The sequence below is a fragment of the Lonchura striata genome, chromosome 8, assembly GCF_050655825.1.
Source record: "Lonchura striata isolate lonStrDom1 chromosome 8, ASM5065582v1, whole genome shotgun sequence".
NCBI classification, from domain to species: domain Eukaryota; kingdom Metazoa; phylum Chordata; class Aves; order Passeriformes; family Estrildidae; genus Lonchura; species Lonchura striata.
Genome location: NC_140710.1, coordinates 3,529,650 through 3,549,081, shown reverse-complemented (window position 1 = coordinate 3,549,081; position 19,432 = coordinate 3,529,650). Strand labels below are relative to the sequence as shown.

The window sequence follows — 19,432 nt, the reverse complement described above, 5'->3', positions numbered from 1 at the left end:
TTTAAATCTCCTGGGTTTTCCAAAAATCTCCTTTGAATAAAGCTTCACACTGTCCTGGGGGAAGGCTTCTGTGGACTGACAGTGACCTCTATGACTTGGAATGAATCTTGTGTCACCTGCTGATATTTAGCTACAACTTTGTCCCAGCTCTGTCTTTCTTTCTTTTTATTTTTTTCTCCTTTTACAAAGAATCTAAATTTGTACTAAAGCAAAACTATAAAGAATGAGTTTTCAAACTAATTGCCTAGAACTTAATGTGAGAAATTCTGAAGGATGGTCAGTTTTTACTGCCACGGAATCTTAATGATGGTTTGGGTTGAATGGGAATTTAATATGAAAAATTCTGAAGGATGGTCATTTTTTACTGCCATAGAATCCTATGATGGTTGGGGTTGAATGGGAACTTAAAGATCCTCTGATTCCAACCTCCTGCCATGGGCAGGGATGCTGTGTCTTCAGCTTTAAGAAAGCTTTAATTTTTAAGGACAAAGTAGTGCAGCTTTTCATAAGAAACAATAATTGGAAAATAATTCTGGTATTCTCTGGTCTTTAACCATTTTAAAAAGCTTTGCTGTCCCTGTCTTTCATTTTCTTAGAAGCAGGCTATCTGACAGACCTGCACCTTGGCTATGGCAGGAGTCTCTTTTAGGGGAAAAAGTTAGCTGCAACCCAACCCTTCTTGCTTTGAAATATTATTTACAGCTTCCTGGATGGGATAAGGCAGGAAACGGGGAACAGCAATGGGAGAAACATCTCACATCCCTTGTGTATAAAGCACATTTTGCATGTCCCCATAGCACAGCTGTGAACAGCAGTGTTTGGATGTGCTTTGCTTCTCCTCATGCCGGCGCACCCACGGTGCTCCTGCACCGTTTGCATCCACGCGCTTCTTCCAGCCTTCCTGCTGTGGCAAGCCAAGCCTGGCTTACCAGAGGCTAAATCAGGATAGCAGGCTCGTGCTCCTCATCCTGGCACCAGGGAGATGACTCGGTTGGTGGAGGTGTCAGCCTACAGCATGCTCAGAGGGACTGTGATGATAAGGCGTCAACTTCTGCTAGCCCAGTTTCACTCCTCTGTTCCTCGCTGTGCCATATGATTTGTCAGCATGCACAGAGTGCAGATCCCTCTACCACTTGTGGCTGCTGTGAATCGGGCTACGTGCAAAGCCAAGGTGTTAATGTGTTCTTCTGGGTGGTGTTGTGGGGGTGGGTGCATCGTGGTTGACAGGAGAAATGTTATTTTTAGCAGGAGGAGCACATTCTGCATGTACTCACATGTGTCTTGTCAGTCAGAAACCTCAAGTCTATTCCTTTGCCTTGAGGCTTCACATGTCCAAATGCATCCCTCACAAAGTTCTGAACACACCAGATTTACAAAGAATTATGGAAGAGCCTTCCAGTATTACCAGGGCTCTCCTAACCTTGGCAGACAATAACACCAGCATGTTATCAAACTGTGGCAATTCTATTTTGGGTCCCAGACTTTAATCAACCCAGTTCTCAGCACATGGTGATGTGCAAATCCCCAAAGCACTGAGGAAGTCATGTCACCGTGGCACGTGGGCAGTGCAAAGGTTGTTGGACAATGCCAGTCTCTGCAGTGTTGACAAGATCCTTTTCTGTAAGATCCTGGTCATCTGCAGGATGAACCTGTTCCTCTGGCCAGCACCATGAATGCTGGAATACTGGTCTTCTGCAGATCAAAGAACACAAATTTGAATTCATAAGAGGATGTGCACCCACACATCTAGTAGAGAACAGGATGTAGACCCACCTTCCCCCAGTTTCTCCTCAAATACTTCCCCTGATGCCAGTATGCAGCTCACCTGAGCTCAAGGATACCACATAGATAAATTGTGCCATATTGCATGGACACAGACACATCACTGCCTGAATATTAAGGCATCTTGAACAGCCAAGAGACAGAAATTGGCCCATATGCTTTGTACCTTCTTCCCTGGCTAGATGTCTAACTGTGTGCAGAAGGTTTTGAAACACAAAGAGAAACATTCTGTTAAAAATGCAATTACCATTTGTTTTTCAAGATATAGTATCCCATTATTTTTTCCAGAGAAGTGAAATTCAATAAGGTTACAACAGAATGTAGTCCAACAGTTACCGTACTTTCAGAGCATTATTTAAGCTACAGAATTTCTTAATGATTAGAAGCATATGTAGGAAAAATCACATGCAAAATGAGAATGACTGGAGACAATTTTCCCCCAAAACACGTTTTTTCAAGCAAGTAACAGCTCATCCACCACTGTTCTTCCATCCATCACGCTGGAGGTGTGAGACTCCCATCCACCCTGGGAGCTGCGAGCTCAGGTCATGTCAACAAACAGGCTCAGCAAAGTCTGAGGACCCATCCTGATTTCCAGCAAGAAATATTTTGCTGTTTCTCTCCTCTTCATGTCAGACCCAAGGAAGTGAGGCCGTTTTCACCATGGGCAAGCTCTTGAGCAGCAGCGACCACCCTGATGTCTGTCTTAATGCCACATCCTAGGAGGTTTTCATGCAGGTGCAGCTGCTCTTTCATGGTCCAGCACAGGTGAGTCTTCATGAACCTGAAGTCAGTGACAGATTAGGACACTCATTTCCTTTCAGGATTTACTTTACTGGATCAAATGAAATCTACAGGGGATTTGTAATTTCAGAAAGCCAAGAATGGAGAGTGCTGGAGCACCGAAAACTCCTGGGGTAAACTCAGGAAAGACATGGTTGACCTCACTATTTAGGCTGAAGTTCTGGGGTGATATCACTGGGACATAAGGGCTCCCATATATCCCAGACTTTGTCTTCAATGACCTGAATCAGGAAGCCAAGTCCATATTTACTGCTCTGTGTGTGTGGTGAATACTGAAGTGCTGCCAATTTTGCATCCTCTCTCTCTCCTCCCTCACCCAGACGAGGTGCAAGTAATGTCTAGATTTTCCTGGGACCATAGACCTCTCGCCTGTAACCTCCCAGCCACAACATTCCCAGTGCTCATTAAAGCTCCAAGTCAGGGATCTGTCACCAGGAATGGGCAAACTGAGGCATTACGAGCCTAAACCAAGTGGTATGAGCAGATCTACAGTGTCTGTGCCATCTGGGAAGAATCCCAGAAGATGGGATGCTCAGTCCCCTTCTGTTAGAGTCCAAAATGTCCCTTTTCTGCTGTAGAAGCCAGTTGTGAAGGGATTACACTCAGACTTCAGCCAGATAATTAAATGCAGTTAGCAGAAAGTGCTGCAGGGAGCCCTCCCTGTACCCCCTGACCCTGGATCACCCTTGGCTTTTTGGTCCAAGATTTTATTCCCTTCTCAGCGGAGAGCTGCGCCGCGTTGGCAGCGCCGCGCCGCAGCACATCCCGTCCGGATGCACCGAGTCAGATCTGGGGGTGCCGGGCGCTTCCCCCCGCGGCAGCGCCAGAGGCAGCGCCCACCCTCCCCTGGCACGGCGCTCCCACCGTCTGCCGCAGCCCGGGCTGTTCCGCAGCTCCCCGCAAACCTCGGGAAAGCTCTCCCGTCTGAGGCGCACCTTTTCAGTATTCACAGAGAAGAGTACAGTCACATATTCCTCTCAAAGCCACAAGGACTTGACTAGAGCTAAAATGTCATTTATGTACATATCACAAGCGTTTTTCTAGGCACAGATGTCTTTCTGGTGCCAATATGCTGTTTATGTACTTATCTGTCACAAGCACATGTCTACATACATATGCCCTGCTGGCAGAGGCACAGAGCATTTTGAAACTCTTATTAGACTGCTAATGAATAATACGCATACAAAGGAGAAAACAGAAGGTGGGTCTATCAGGAACAGCCTCTTTCTTAACTACCTTTTAATTGTAGGAGAGGAAGAAAAGAGATGAATTTTGATATGTTGGCATCTGTGAAGGCCTGCTTAGCAGCATCCAACGCCATCATTTTAAAAGTGGATTTTTCACAGGTTTGGGTATTTTGGGGGGAGGGGAGGATTTTTTTTTTTTTTCCTCTTAAAAAAAACCCACAAAATTTTGACACTGAGAGTATTGCAAATCCTGGTGCCAATGATGTATGATAGTGTGATTGTCACCATGGAATGCTGAAAAGCTCGAGCAGCTGTTTGGCATATTGACAGTGCGAATTTAGAGTGTTTTAAATGCAAATGACAGTATTCAATTGATCGCAGGAAAACAATGGGTCATAGCCTTACCTTTCCTTGGCTATGCTCTGAATAATCAGGCTTCAAATCCATGCACAATAGGGATATTGTACACATTCTGGGGATTTTGTTCCCCTCGTTCATGGGGGCCGATATGATGCTTCTTTAGGGCAGAGCTGAAATAGCGGTGCTGCTGAACCATCCCAGGCACCTCGCAGGGGTGAGGTGGGGAAAAGGGCATAATTTGCTCCAAATCCACCACGTCCTAAGTGTCAGCCTGTTTTTCTTCACTTCTATCCTTTTCTACTTGCTCTTTAATCATTCCCAAGGGTGGCTGGCTTTCTGCCTGACTTGTCTCCATTATACCCTGCTGCAATCAATATGGCAAGCAGAAATCAGCAGGAGAAGGCATGTTCTGCTCCCAGTGAGAGCCGGTGGGAGGGAAGGAGATCAGGCCAGCCAGCTGCAACCCCAGCCTGGCAGGCGAGCCGAAATCCAGCCGAAAAAAGCTGCCGCCAGACGGCTGGGTCCTGTTTCCTTCGTGGTGCCCCCTGCCCGGCAGCGAGCAGCAGGTAAAGGTCTTCCCCCTTCCCCCAGCCCCTGGGAGGGCAGGCAGGAAAGTAAAATTTACCCTGAAAGCCTTTCTTTTTTTAAATTTTATTTTTTTTTTAATTTTTTAATTTTTTTTTTTTTTTTGGCAATGGTGAAAAGAAAAAGAAGGGTCTCTCCAAAGCAGAAAAGTCCAGGAATGGGGGAACCACACTTTCACCTGAGGAGGTCTGTTACATGTGAACACTGGTGAGTGCTTGTTGGGTTCACTGTGGCTCAGGTCTCTAAGACTGGCCAGGATAGATTGAAGGCAGCTACTGCCACTCTTGAGTACCTATAGCAATATATTTTTGGTTTTAAGACCCACATTTCTTTGAAAACACGTTAAAAACACATGCAGGAGTGGTGTGGATGAGGACATCACCAAGGCAGTGCTCTCTGCCCATGGCTTTACTTACCATGTACATATATGACATCTCCCTCCGATAATTTTAACTTGGTGATTTTCTTCCCTTTCCCTAGTTTGTAAGTCTGAACTGGATATTCAAGATCCTTTCCCTCAGTGCAATCCCTTGATTGCATCTACATTTTACCAGTGAGCAGAGCTTTTCTGTCTCCAGTGCTTCCATCTACCCTTCTGATGTTTCAATCTTAAGTACTTTGGGTCAAGTACTGACTTTTGGGTCTCCTTGATCCAGGGGTTGTGTGCTCTGGGACATTTCTGAGTGTTTCTGCAATACAACCACTGTACAAGCAGCATCACAGTTGCCAGAGCAGTTGCTGAGATGCCTGCAAGATATCCATGATCAGATTTGCACCTGGGATCAGGAGGGTGAGTGGAACATCATAAATGGCTGATGCTCTTGTGCTGTCTGCATATGAGATCCATGTTGTGGGCTCCTTGCACCAGAAATTGGCTTCTCCAGGGACTCAGACAATTACAAAAAGTTATATTTTATAAAGGGGAGGTTCATGAAGAGCTGGGGTTGGAGAACACATGGTTAATGTCATCCATTTATGGAGTCTTGTTAGAAGGCTCCACAAGTTTTTCAGGCTTTCCCATTTTTACCCAGCAGTCCTAGATGTCCATTCTACCTAGGTACAAAAATCAAGGGACCGTACAAGCTAAATGACACCTATTTCAGCATGGAGCCCTTCAGTCTCTGATGGAAGGCAATGAATAAAAAAACCCAGCATCATTATTACCTATGCCTTCCTAAGATAAATCTGTTTACCTGTAAAACAGATGCGTTAAAAACCAATCAGCCAATAGAAATAATTAGTTACAGGGTAGGCATGTGATTTGCTCAGCCTCTGGAACGGGGTAATGTCTTGCTTAGCTTGAACTCCTTCCTGATGGATGCTTGGTGAAAGGTCTTGGAGACAATGTACTCAGCTAAACGCTGGGGAGACAGAAAATTATTACTACAGAGACATTGCTCAAGTCAGCTCTGCAAGAAATTCATCACCAGCACCATTGGCACCACACATGAGCAGCAGCGTATGGAAACTGAACTGTAAAAAGTAACAAAATCAGTGAACTAAGGGAACACTGCATACCGTGAACGTGAGGGAATGCATCGTTTCCCAGAGGGAGGAACGTTCCTATTTAGCGGGCTTTTGTTTTGCTACAGGAAACACTTGGATGGAGGGATTTAGCTGTGAACACAGAGCCTTTGTTTTCTGGGAACAAAGGGAACCCAAGCGACACAGGTTGGTAATGGGTAAACTTGCTATGCTGAGCTGGTAGGTGAAGCCTTGGGCTTGCTATAAAACACACAGGACCAGCTTCTTGTGCCTAAAATCCCGTGGCCCAAAACAGCAGCCAGTGGAGGTGAATTTATAGCTCGTGTCTGCTTAGTGGCCACAAGCCCACCCTAAAATAAACCCAAGACCAAGAGGAGGGGCTGCTGCAGAAGGCTGCTGCCTCCTCCCCAACGTGAGCAAGATGCTCTTGATAAACCTTTAAAAGACATCAATGCTGTCTGTAGTCTGGAATGCCAGTGCTGTGAGTCCTCCTGGGAAAATCCTCCTGCGTGGAAACTGGAACTGGGTTCTCCTCTGCCCCAAAGGCTTCCTGTGATCCCTTTTACCTGAAAGGTGGAGCACAGCGATCTTCCAAGGCTCACAAACACCCAGCAATTTAACAAAGGCCCTCGTTGTTTACAAGCAGCTTGGCTCATCTGGAACGAGAGAGAAGATGCCTTGACTTCAGCGAAATGAAGGGATTGATCTCATCCTACCAGAAGGAGAAGGGCAACAATAAAACAATTCCACAAGCGTCCCTTGTGATGACAAGACCAGTAGAATTTTTCCAATCCTGCTGGCAAATGGTAGAAGGCAGAAGTCTTGTGGAGACAGAAGGAATAAAAACAAAATGTCTTGCAGAGGCTAGAAAACTTTCCCAAAGCATTTTTCTTTAAACTTAAGCACATGATTTATGAGCTTATTATTAGTTTCCCCCCTTCCTTACATAAAAAGAGAAATTTAAAAAGTGTAGATTAACACATTTTTGGATATTTTCCAAACTCTCAATTCCTCTACTTAAAGGATTATTTTGACAAATCAAAAATCACTTTTTGGGTGGCCTGTAGAGACGCAGATTTGCTCTTTCTCTGTAGCATAAATGATCCCTTCTCAGACGGTGCTACTTGTGCTTCTCAGACAAATCACAGATAGAAATCAAATCCAGCTTCTGATCTAATTGTAATACAGTATTGCCTGCTGATTCCAGGAAATTTTTTCCAGATTGGTCAGGCTGAGGAATGCTTTAGGTACCTTAATCTCTACCTAGTCACTACTCAGGAGATACTAGAGGTTCTTCAGTGAAAGCAGAGCCTTGAGAGCTGCTACAAGACCATATTCACCTGGCTTATGAGAGCAGAAAATGCTCCTGAGCAGGTACAGACTGACATTGTAGGGGAAGGCACAAGGGTTGGGCTGTCTGCTGGAACTCCCTGGTGTCACTCACCCTTGTGGCACCCAGCTGGACACAAGAATGCCACATCCATTGGGATATGCTGGCTTTCTCACTGGGATGTGGCTGCAGCTCATGGTCTGGCCCTGCCAAAGTGATCACCCTGCACCTGGCAAGAATTCCTGGTGGCCTCAAAGAGTAATGAGCTCATTGAAGATCAAAATGCATATTGGAAAGGTAAGTGGATTAGCCAAAAAAGTGCCCAGAGAACTTCAGAGAGGCAGTTTAGGAACAAACCAAACCACTGTGAAAGAAACAATTGTCCTGAAATAGAAAAAAGAGTTATATATATGTATATATTCAAAGGCAATCTTTGAATAAAAAGAGTTATATATATGTATATATTTAAAGGCAATCTTTATAGACAGGTTGAACATGATTATGAGGCTGGAGGAACAGATGGGAAAATGGAACAAACAGATGGAAAAACTCTATTTCTGAAAAAAAATTATCTATTTGTAAAGCTATAGCTACTTGGAATGAATGTTTCAAGGTTAGGAAGCTGAGGCATCAGGAAATTTATAACAAGGCCATAAATTCATCCATCTGAGATGAGGATGGCAGGTCTTTTAGACAGGTAAGGTGCTTCCCAAACAGCCATGTACATTATTTATCCATACTTATTGCCACCATCCTCAGGGATACCTTGCTCCCCTTTAAGGCTATATCACTCAGTCTACAGTTAAAAATTACCTTTCAGCTTTTCATTAACCATAGCTGGCTAATATATTAAAATAAAAGGAGCAAGTTCACCTTGCTTTCTGCTATCTAATCACAGGGGGGGAAAAGGGCCTGAGCCCACCAGCACTGTTAGAAAAGTCTTACAGACAAGATGGGGAGAAGAAGTGAACACCATGGCTCAGCTCTCCAACTTGATGGTGAAGTAAAGGCATCTTCATTAAATGCCTCCTACCCACCCAGCTGTTCTTGAACAGCCCTCTGAGTAATTTTAGAGAGGATGATCAAGAGAAAAAGTGGGAGGAAAGGTTTGATGTTACACTGACTCCAGGGGGGAAACTTCTCTTGCAGCAACCAAGCTTCTAAGCTTGGGGTGAAACAGCCTTGCAGGGAAATGTGTGTCTTGTGTTTTAGTTAAAGAACCACCACCTGCAGAGACAAGTCCAGCCCAAGCTTCACATGCTGTTCTTTGCTGAAGAAGGGTGAGATACTTACATAAAAAAAAATTTCCAGCCAGGGACCAGATGTGCAGAAACTCTCCCTGGAGTAAGTGAGTTCAGCAACCTCCAAGCAGTGCTGGGATAAGCAACAAAAACTGCATTACAGAAAGGCTGAGTTGCTGCGAGGACTAGGGGGATGGTGGTTTGGGCTGGACAGTGTTAACAGGTGCTGCTTTATGGTGTTGGCTCCAATCCCTCTGAATCACAGCTTCACAGCTGTGAGAAGGGACAGTAGAAGTGCTCCAGCTCACTGGGGAGATGCGAAGATTGAATTTTTAACTGTGTGCATTCAGCAGCGTGGAAGCAAAAAAGGATGTTTGCTTTCAGCACAGGGCCTGGGGTGGGGATACAGGGGTGGGGACCCAGCTGCCAAGCGTGTTTTGTTGTCTCCCTTATTTCAGGTCATTTCTTTTAAGTCGGCACAGGGCTTTTAAGGACTGTGTCCCATATCTGAGTCTTAGCAGATTTGCCCACATGTTTTCCTGTGTGTGTCTCTGGGACTCATAAAAGCGTCTTTAGTGCTCAAGTAACTTCCCCTTTGAGAAGGGACTGTCAAAGACAGGCACTAATGTCATTAGGAGGTTACAAGGGGGAAACAAGAGAGAATTTGCTACAGATCCTCATTTCCATAATCTTGCCTTGGCTTCCTCGTTTGTCAGTTCTTAACCTCAATTCTTTAACCTCCAAATCTGTGGAGTCGTTGACCTTGGGGATTTGTCTTCAAACTGATTTCAAGTTTTAGGCAATCTAAATTAGGCTTCCCATGACAGAAGACAAAACTTGGTCTTTCACCCAAATGTGAAAGACAGGCCCAGAGTGCAAGTGAAATCTTGCAATCATTTTTTCAAACCATCTGCCCATCTGCAGTCCCAGAACAATATCAGTTCGGTGCTGCCTTCCCTCTCTCTCTCAGGAATAAAGAAATTACCATAAACAAAGCAGATCAAGGGTCTTTTTAAGCCAAATGCAGCCAAGACACATTGCTTCAGAAAGGAGCAGGAGAGGAAAAAAGAGCTGCAGGGGAAGTTTCTTCCTAATTCTCATTAACTCCAGTTTGGCCGGTGATGCTGGACGCTGCAGTGTAATTTGGAGGGGATGGTGCTGTGTCCCTCTCCATGGGCACTCAGTTTCCAAGGTATTTCTGTGGCAAACAAAAGTGATCACCACGGGGAAAAAAAAAAAAAAAGGAAAAAAGGGCTGCAGAACTGATCCTTAAAAGTGCTCCCTAACTGTGCAGAGGAGGGAGAATACAAGAAAACAGGGAAATTAGTCTGGACACAAAGAGCCTTTTGGTCGCTCAGACCATTTCTGTGTTGCACATGGCAGTCAAACCCCTGCCTGAATCACACTCTTTATTTCAGGGAGCGAAGCCGTTGTGAGAAGATGCATTTATTTCCAAGAGTGCTCTGAGTTAGAGAGGCTGCAGCAAGCTGGCAGGGCAGCTTGGCACGAGGATTTTCTGGAGCAGCAGGTAGAGATGAACAACGGGAGCTGGACGAATCCCTGCATGATGGGGAAACAGGGGAGGTAGAGAGATTAAATAATTCAGTGTGTGTTGATGTGATGCATGGAAAAATACTGCCAGAAGTCACAAAGCTAAATGCCTGGGTACCTCACCAATGGATCAGAGAGCAGGTTTTGGGGATAAAAGGAGGGAAACAGGCACATCCGTGCTGGGGAGCAGCTTGTGCAGCGGTGGCTGCGGAGAGGCTGCCCCCGAGGTGCCGAGAGGGGGAAGGAGATCTGCGGGAGCCTCAGCCTCATTATTTTTATGTTCAGCTGCCTAATTACTACGTGTCAGCTGTCTGTTGGAAGGAACGATGTACTGCAGCCTCTCGTTTGGGAATTTATAGTGATTAATGGGCCTGGAGGGAATGACTAACGAGGAAATGTTAGAATTAGTAAATAAGCATCACCATGCAGTGAGTAAAGCAGGGGACATGACAAATGAGCCCAAATATGTGAAAGATGTAAATGTTGCAGAGGGACAACCTTTGGGATGTCCTGGGGACCCACAGAAACCGAGAGGAACAGGAGGGTGGGAGCAACACAGGTGTGGTCCCCGTGGGGAGACAACAAACCAAGGAGGGCCCTCCAAAGCTTTCCAGGCAGTCCTAGGCAGTCTTGGAGGAACAAACTCGCTCTGGCAGGCACTGCAGCAGGATGGAAAGCTGATTCCCTGTCTGTTGTGTCCTGTGGAGCACAGCAAGGAGCACCAGTGTCACAGCCACGTGCTGGGCCATCACCACAATCTGTCCTTCACCAGGACCCGTGTCTTTGAAGATATTTAGGTACTGTAAGACCCAAACCACTTGGTTTATCCATTTCATATGCAGAAATTGCTTTCAGCTCGACTGTTTCAGAAGAACTTGTTTACCAAATAACAGCTTTGCTGCGTGCCAGGGACCTGTAGCTGGTCCAACATCCATGCAAAGTAACACCTGCAGGTTCAGCCTTACAGGCAAGGACAGCACAGAACAGCATCATGGAGGGGCCTGGGTTTTGGGGCTACTTGCCCTCTATTTTTATGTAAGAGAGATGTGCAAACCCCCAGAATTACAGCTTGCAGGTGTTTTTGAATGAGTGGCATTTTAAAAACTATAACTTTAGGAAAAATTCTACTAATTACAGTAAATTTATTAAAAGCAGTAAAATTAACAGGATTAAAGAAGAAAAGCAGCTGTCTTAATTTCTTGATCAAATATCTCACTGAGATCATCTGGCAATCACTGGTCTGTACACCTGTCCACTGCCAGCATCTGCTGGTGAGGACATTCCTTGAGCAGTGCAAGATAAACCTTTGCACCAGTGTCACAGTCTTTATATGAAACTAGAACCCAGACTAAAATGTTTGTGAGTTTTGGGTCGCAGAAAATCTAGAACTAGATCTGCTACAGAAAACTGAAATTTGGTCTCATTTGGACCTACCAGATCAAACCCCTCACTCCATGTGGCTTTTCAATTTTATTTCCAGCACAGCAACATTATTCAAATTTCACTCAATTGAAAGATGCAGCTGTTTCTATTTTTGGTGTATCCCTGTTAGAGAATAGGAATCAAACAACAATTCTGCACTGTTTGGTGATCAGCAGTATTCTGTCTGTAGATAATTTTCACTCATGGGAAACAGAAGTCAGGGGAGCAATATCTTAGGTGCTTCTGCCCTTTAAATACTGCAAAACAGCTGTAATGTTATGTTTGCTCTAAAACAGACACTTCTGAAAGCTGAGGCAATTTTCAGGGGATGTAACTAGATCATAGACAAGCCTGTAGCTATGGAATAGATAATTTTCCTTTTCTAGGATGCCTAGACAAAAAAAAAAAATAGGGGGAAAACAAAACAACAAAGCAAACACCCCTGCCCCCAAACCAATAACTAATCTCCTTCATGAAAATTAAATAATCTAAATAAATCCTGCCCTGGAGGATAACTGAACTCCTACAGGTAGAAGGAGGATCACTGTGTTTCAAAGTGCTTTAGGGCTCTGAAGGCAAAGCAGAATCACCAGTGCTGACCTCCAGTTTCTTACTGGACAGCAATGATTTCTGTAATTTTTTTTTGTTGAGATCAATATACATTGAGACTAGACACGTACCAAACAACTTCTTCATCAACAGCTTGGCTCTGACAGTGGAAGTTATCCAAAGTCACTTCTTTAGTTCCTCCTAAAGCAGAAAATGACAATTCCCCCTGCAACATCCCCTCTAAAGAAACACTCACAAAGGCTATTTTGGCAAACCAAAGACCACCTTCAGTGTTCCCATGGGCAATGGGAAGTATCTCATGGACCCAAAGCCTCAGGAGCAGCCCAGCACCGCCTCTTTCTCTGGCAGCAATGATGTGAAATACAAATCCCAGTCTCAAAATCAGGATTTTTCCTTTCCCATAGGTCTGTGGCCTCAGCCAAATGCCATTTCCATCACTCCTAATGGTGCAATGACCCCTGCACCCCACATGAAGGGAGAGTTAATCTCTCTTGAGAAAGTTCAGGATTGAACCAGGGCTCTCAGTTTCCCTGGTTTCACCACTGCCAAGAGCAGTTCAACACTTGGTTGAATTGATGAAAAAGAAAACTTCTGGTTGAAACATTATATATACTCTAATTACAATGAATCCATCTCCAAACGAAATATTTAATTTCAATTTTCCCAACGATGGCTTTATCTGGGAGCTGTACATCCAGAGGGAAAGGATTTCTATTTTTCAACAGCAAAACATGATGTTTTCGAATGTACTTTTTCAGTTGGAAAATGACAGGATGGAAAATCCACAGCTATCTCTACTTATAACACATCATGGTTAGGTGTGTGTGCATAGCACTTAGCACAGCATAAAACATAACATAGCACATAACACATCCAGGTGGGTGTGCATATGGCATGGGCACAAAAAGTAAGTTTTAGAGACAAAGTTTGAGAACACAGAAACTATTGGAAAAGGAGGGTTAAATAGCAGTCAGATCAGATGGTACAAAGCAAGCTGTGCTTTCTTCATCTCAGGGAAAGTTAAAATACAAAAAAACCTGTTTGCAGGTGACGCTGAAAACACTTTGGAGGCCCCTCCACTTATTGTTGGGTACAGGGAGACCTGGTGCAAGAAACATTTGAAATACAAAGTCATTTGTACTGGGGGAACAATATGCAGCCCCGAGCAGAGAAAAAGTCAAAACTCAGCTGATGTTTCTGAGTCAGAGGCAAGTGCAACTGGTCAGATGTGCCACACACTTCTCCCTGTCCAGATGAAAATAACACTGCTTCCAAATTTTCTGGGAGCATGAAGATTTCAACAAGAGCCTCGGCAGAACTGCCCTTTGTTGTGTTGTTTACTTTTGAGGAAATTGTTGACTGCTTTCCATTTTGCCACATGTTAGACAAAACAATCCACTATCCTTTTCTTCAGTAAAATTGTTTAATATTCCAAGTTTCTTGTGTGATTCAGAAGGGAACTGTTTTCTAGAGCCAACCTCTCCTGCTGGGGGGTGGAAAATGCCTGCTCCTGGCTTGGTTTAGCTGCAGGATGGCAGCAGATTGGCCTTTCCAAAGCAGGAGGCTTGGGCAGCAACAGGCAAACGTGCCCAACCATTGGCCAGAAATATCACCCAAACCCAGGGCAGGAAACATTTTTAAATCATTCACCTAAAAAGGCAAAAAATATTTGCTAGAGGTTCCAGCAGTATCACAGTTAACGCAGCCATTTCTCCTGGTAAATAGGAGGAATTGCCTGGATTGCCTGAAACGGGTCAGTTATCACCCTGGGAGCTGCTGGCCAAGTCTGACCTCTCCACCTCACACCTGGGTGCAATTTCCAGCAGCCCAGCCACTGCTTCCAGTGAAATCAAAGCCCATGCAGCCGCTGACTTCTAAGATCTCCAATAGGGAGATCTCAGCTGTGGTTACCAGCTGGGCTGCGCAAGTGTCATTTTCCAAAAAACCCATCTGCCACACTGAGGCTTCAGTAGCCAAGAATCTGCTTACTACCACAAAACTGCTCCAGATTTTCACAGGGGTAACTACTAGCATTTACATTTTGGGAGGGACAGAGAAGGTGGATTTTAGAAACTGTTGCTTTCGGTGTTGAAAGGAAATTTTTCTCCTCCTGCACTGGTCCAAGTCTGCCTTTTTCTCTGCTGCTTTCTTGTTTTGCTGCTCCATTTTCAGATGGGTGCCCTTGGCTTCCCAGGACCATGGGCCACCTAATGTCTTCTTTCTTGACATTTTGCATCTGTTTTATGTCTCTAACTGCCTTTGATTTCAGCCTAGCTTCCCTTTTTTCATATTCAAGCTTAGAGGCAGAGGCAGCCCAGCTGAGATTTGCATCTCCAGGGATGTTAGATGTCTCCAGGGTTGATGTGTAGATTGGAGCTGGTGCTCTAGATTCCCTTTAGCATCAATGGAAAGAAATGAGTGACTATGCCATTATTTATCTGAGCTACTTGAGACATCTGAACTTAGTGGGGGGTAATTTCTGCATCACCAGCATGTCTTTCGCTCAGTTAGCAACCAATGGAGAAATCAATGCTGGGAGGGAAGACTCCTCTCCTGTTTCATAAAAAAATAAAATTTGAAGTGTTCTGAATGTGCCTTTACTTTGGGAGAGTCCTGTCCCTTCACAGGTGCCTTTCTACACCCCTTGGCTCAAATGATTTACATGCACCTGCCTTCCCAGGTGATGCCACCAAGGTTCATGGACCTGGTCATGGATTTCTGCAAGGTCTGGCTGATCCATCCCCACTTATTGCCAGGGTATCTGGTGTCATTTTTCCCCAAGAGGCCACATGAAACCTAAAATACCATCAACAGCCATGTTTAAAGAGTATGGCCATTTACACACAGGGAGTCAGGCTACAGAATGGAGGTTATTTAGTAGAAAATGGGATTTATCATGATGGATGAAGGGCATTTTTAGCTCAAGAGGCAGCTGGTTTCCCTGCAACCAGATGGCCACAGGGTCCTGGCCAAACTTTGCATCTTGACCATGCTCCAGTGTGATGATTACAACTGACTGAACTCAGAGTTTGGCCATCATGCGAATATTAAACACCTCAGAATGATTTCTAAAGATTATTAAATTAGTGCAGCACCCAGGTCAACATCTCACCACTGAGCTCATTGAAAAATGAGAGGCTGAAATAAACAGTATTAAATCACAGGCATCAGTTAAAAGCACTCTCCAAGAATGAGACACTAAACTATTAAAACTGGGCCAGGAGGGAGATGCTGGAGCCCACCTAACATACAAGGAAATTGAAATATGCACCAAATCTGAGCTCAGAACTCGATCCTGATTTTACAAACATGCATTTTGTCAATAAAAACATTGGCTACAAATATCTCAACACCTCCTGCTTGTCAAAATTTGGCCTGGGACGGAAATTCAGATGTGTGAGGCGCCTCTACTACTTCTTCATAGAGATGGCATATGGTTATCCAGAATGATATACTGAACCACAGCCATAAAATCCAGCTTGAGTTGCCCTTATGCTAAATGACTCCAGCACAGATGTGTGAAAACCTGCTAATAGCAATCTTTAGGCTACTTTAGTAAAACAGCTGAGTGTGGTGGCATCTTAGGAACTTGCTGTTAAGTAAATTCCTGCTTTGGGGAGCAGCAGAAGCAAGAGGGAAAGGGTCTGGTACCTATCTGCTCTGGTCATCTGGAATTAATCTGCAGGCAGGCATCTGTCAGAGCTCCCAATTCTTTGGGTATCCTAGAGACAGCTGAGGAAGATAGTGCATGCAAAGGAAGTCCACTCTGGAAATCACTTCTGTGCACATGAGGCAGCCTGAGCACCCAAAACCTGCACTGACAGAAACCACTCATGTTCCTGCAAAAAGACAGATTTTACACCCAGGTACAATATACATTTTAAAATTTATACACAGGGACCTGATGAGCCATTTAGCAAAGAAAAGGAGTCAATAGGAAGATAAATAAAAGTAAAACTACTCTCTCTACAGTGCCTGTGAGTGGCTTCTGTGAATTGCTTGCCAGCGCTCCTCGGCGCATCCCGATCCAGGGTTCACCCGTGGAGGGAGGATCTTCCCCAGTGCATCTGCACTTCATTAGGAGTTTGTAGACTGCTAAACGAGCACCAGACCCCAGCATGAATGCACATTGTCTGAGCTGGGCTGATCGCACTGTGTGAGACAAGGGAGTGTTAAAAAAAACTGCTGTTCTTCAGTAAACATTGGAAGAGAAGACTGAAGATTAATTCAAACAGCTTGGAAAACTGAAACAAGAGAAATGAGCTGAATATTTCCAAATATGGGCTACCTTACTTCAGTATCAAGCCAGGAGAACCTTGGGGCATGAGAGCCAACCAAGCTGCAACTCCCTGGATAACAAGGCCTTAATTAAAAGCTAAATTGCATGTACATAAAAAACCCCACAGGACTCACTTCAGCCACACAGGTCATGAAATCACAGGCAATCATATGACAAACATTAATCCAAAAGTCCAGGGAACAACTGCTCTGCACACACTCACTCAACACAAGCCACAGAAACACTTGCAAAAATGCCATAACGAGCTTAAAGCTTTTAGTTCAAATAGTAACATCAAAGGAAGAGAGAAAAGGAACCACCAAGGGCTCTGGTCTTCTGTAGCAGGGTGTTGTTCAATGAAAAAGCCAAATTAACTCCAAGAGAGAGAGTCTATCCAAAGAAGATTTGGGTGCTCCACCAAATCCCTGCTTCCCTGCTTCACTCCCCCAACAACCCCTGCTAATCTGATCTGGAGGAAAGTCTTCCCCACTCCAAATCTGGCACTCATTTTACCCTCACATACAATCAAAACATGCCAACCAGCACTTGAGATGTTTTTCTTTAATACCATTAGGAGCAATAACACACCATGTTCAACATCCCATCTCCAGCTGCTTTGGAGAAAAGCAAAAACCCCAGTCAGACACCAGTCTATGCACAGGGGGCTCAGGGAGAGGAATAATTAGCTGATTTATGTAATTCCCACATCCAGCCCTGGGTTTTATTCAGCAGCCTGTGTTGGATGGTCTGAATCCCATCACCTCAAGCAGCAGATCTCCTCACACACACTGTGGCACCAGGGATGGGCACAGATGGTCCCACGTTGAGGCTGCATCCAGGAGGTCAGTGCAGGGTGATTTATCCCTTGGAGTACAGCACACCCTGGGACTCAGCTGCTGTAATTTTGGGGCAAATCAGCTACTGCCATGGATATCTGGTGAGGATCTGTTCTTCTGTTTCAGCACTTATTTTGCCATTAAAGACCAGCAGCTTTCAAGAAAAGCAGTAAGAAAAACTGTAAAAGAGAGGAAATTTATGCCGGGCAAACCAGGTGCATTGTCCCTGTTAGCAGTGCTGACCCACCACCAGCACATCATGGTGCACAACCTACCCTTGCTGATTCTGTACTACTAATTTTGACTGAAGTCACCATTTTATAAATTTTCTTTTAATTTTCATTTCAACTGGAGGCCTATGGGACCATTTCCTTTGGAAGACACACCAACCCAAAGGTCAGCATGATGTCTGGGGATGGTGGGGGTGCCCACAGCAGACTCCTCTTAGAAGAAGGTTCCCTGTACCTGTAGGTCTTTCCCCAAGCCTTCCCTGATGGCTCATTGCATCTTCCAGGTGTGACATGGACTCACAAGCCCTTGTCTCATGGAACAGACAAACGAGGAGTTTCCTGGGAAATAATAATAATAATAATAATAATAATAATAATAATAATAATAATAATAATAATAGTAATATATAATCTAGCTTCACTGGTGGAAGACCATAACCTTGCCAAGAGCAGGAAACGAGCATGTGGATGTACTCTTGAAAAAAACCAGTGTCCTCTCAAATAGGCCACAAAACAAGACAATTAAACACAGTCTGCAAGCAGAAATACACTTGGGACAATGCCTCCCAAGCCTCCCCTCTGCACCCATCACCCTGAGCACGTTGTGGATGTGGGTTTTGCTGTGCTGACTGAGCTAGGAAGAGAGCAGCCCCCGCAGCATCACTCAGGGCTGGATCCAGAGGCAGCACAGAGCCGGATTTTCCTCTGGGGGTCCAGCCGATGGAGATGCAGCCACACAGCTGTGAGGGAAGAAGCTGTAGCTATAAATGAGTGTTGTTCTCCATCTCCTGACGTCAAGGGAAGCTCTGCTGGCGAGCCCTGCCAAGCTCCAAGCTCCAGAGAAGCTCTCCCACCCCACACAGCCCCCACGTGAGATCTCAGCCGTCTCCCTCCCAGCCGGGTGCAGGCACCACCTCCACCCCCGGCCCTGAGCTGCCAGGATGGGGGGACATGCTGCCAAAAAGCTGCTTGCCCAGAAAGCCACTTTCCACCAGCAGCACCTCGTGCAGGACCCCAGGTTGGTGGAGGAGATGGTGGTTTTTGTCCAGGAGACCCTGGGGTGTTGTGAGTCCCCAGGTTCATGGCAGCAGGATGGAGAGAAACCATGTCAGCAGGTGCTTCACCCTCTAGTGCTTCTCAATCAACACCTGGGCTTGAGCTGTTGCTCTTTACTTTCATTACTGACAGGAGATATCTCATTGCATTGTTCCCTTCATAGGGAGAGAGAAGAGATTTTTATGCCTCTTCTAGAAAAGAGAAATAAATAAAATCATACAACCATTTCCTTCTGCAAATAGTCAGGACTGAGCAAGGGAACAGGTGCGGCCAGGAGCAGGTAACTCTTCATAGCTGTGATGCAGGATTAAAACAGCATTTCCAGCATATCCTTAAACAAACCCATGAGAGAAGCCAAAGCCACCCCAAACTTTCCCTTCAGCCTGTAATTTTCAGACAACAAACCAATCCTTTCACTTTTCTAAAGGAGCAAAGAGAGAGGCAGAGAACTGGAAAAACCCTTTATAGAAATATCAGCTGTTCCTCCTCATTCCCACCCCCAGTTCTGTTTTTTGACAAGTTAAAGTGAGGCCATAACTTATTCTGCTTTGTTCGACAGGGCTAATCACACGTGACTCTAATCACTCATGATGTTTTATTGATTTTAAGCACATTTAATCAGAAATTGGCTCGGAGTTAGATTCCTGCTAATTACTGAGAAGAAGCATTTTGAATGACTTCACAATTGGACTGCAGATTAGAATGGACAATATG

At 44.9% G+C, this 19,432-nt stretch overlaps 1 long non-coding RNA gene across 1 annotated transcript; it reads left to right on the top strand.

Annotated features, from left to right (window-relative positions):
- The first annotated feature begins 5,374 nt into the window (after positions 1 to 5,374).
- LOC146766730 (uncharacterized) lies at positions 5,375 to 9,986 on the top strand. Its single transcript, XR_014957013.1, has 2 exons — positions 5,375 to 5,508; positions 6,311 to 9,986. It is a non-coding gene; the product is annotated as an uncharacterized LOC146766730 (long non-coding RNA).
- The last annotated feature ends 9,446 nt before the right edge of the window (positions 9,987 to 19,432 follow it).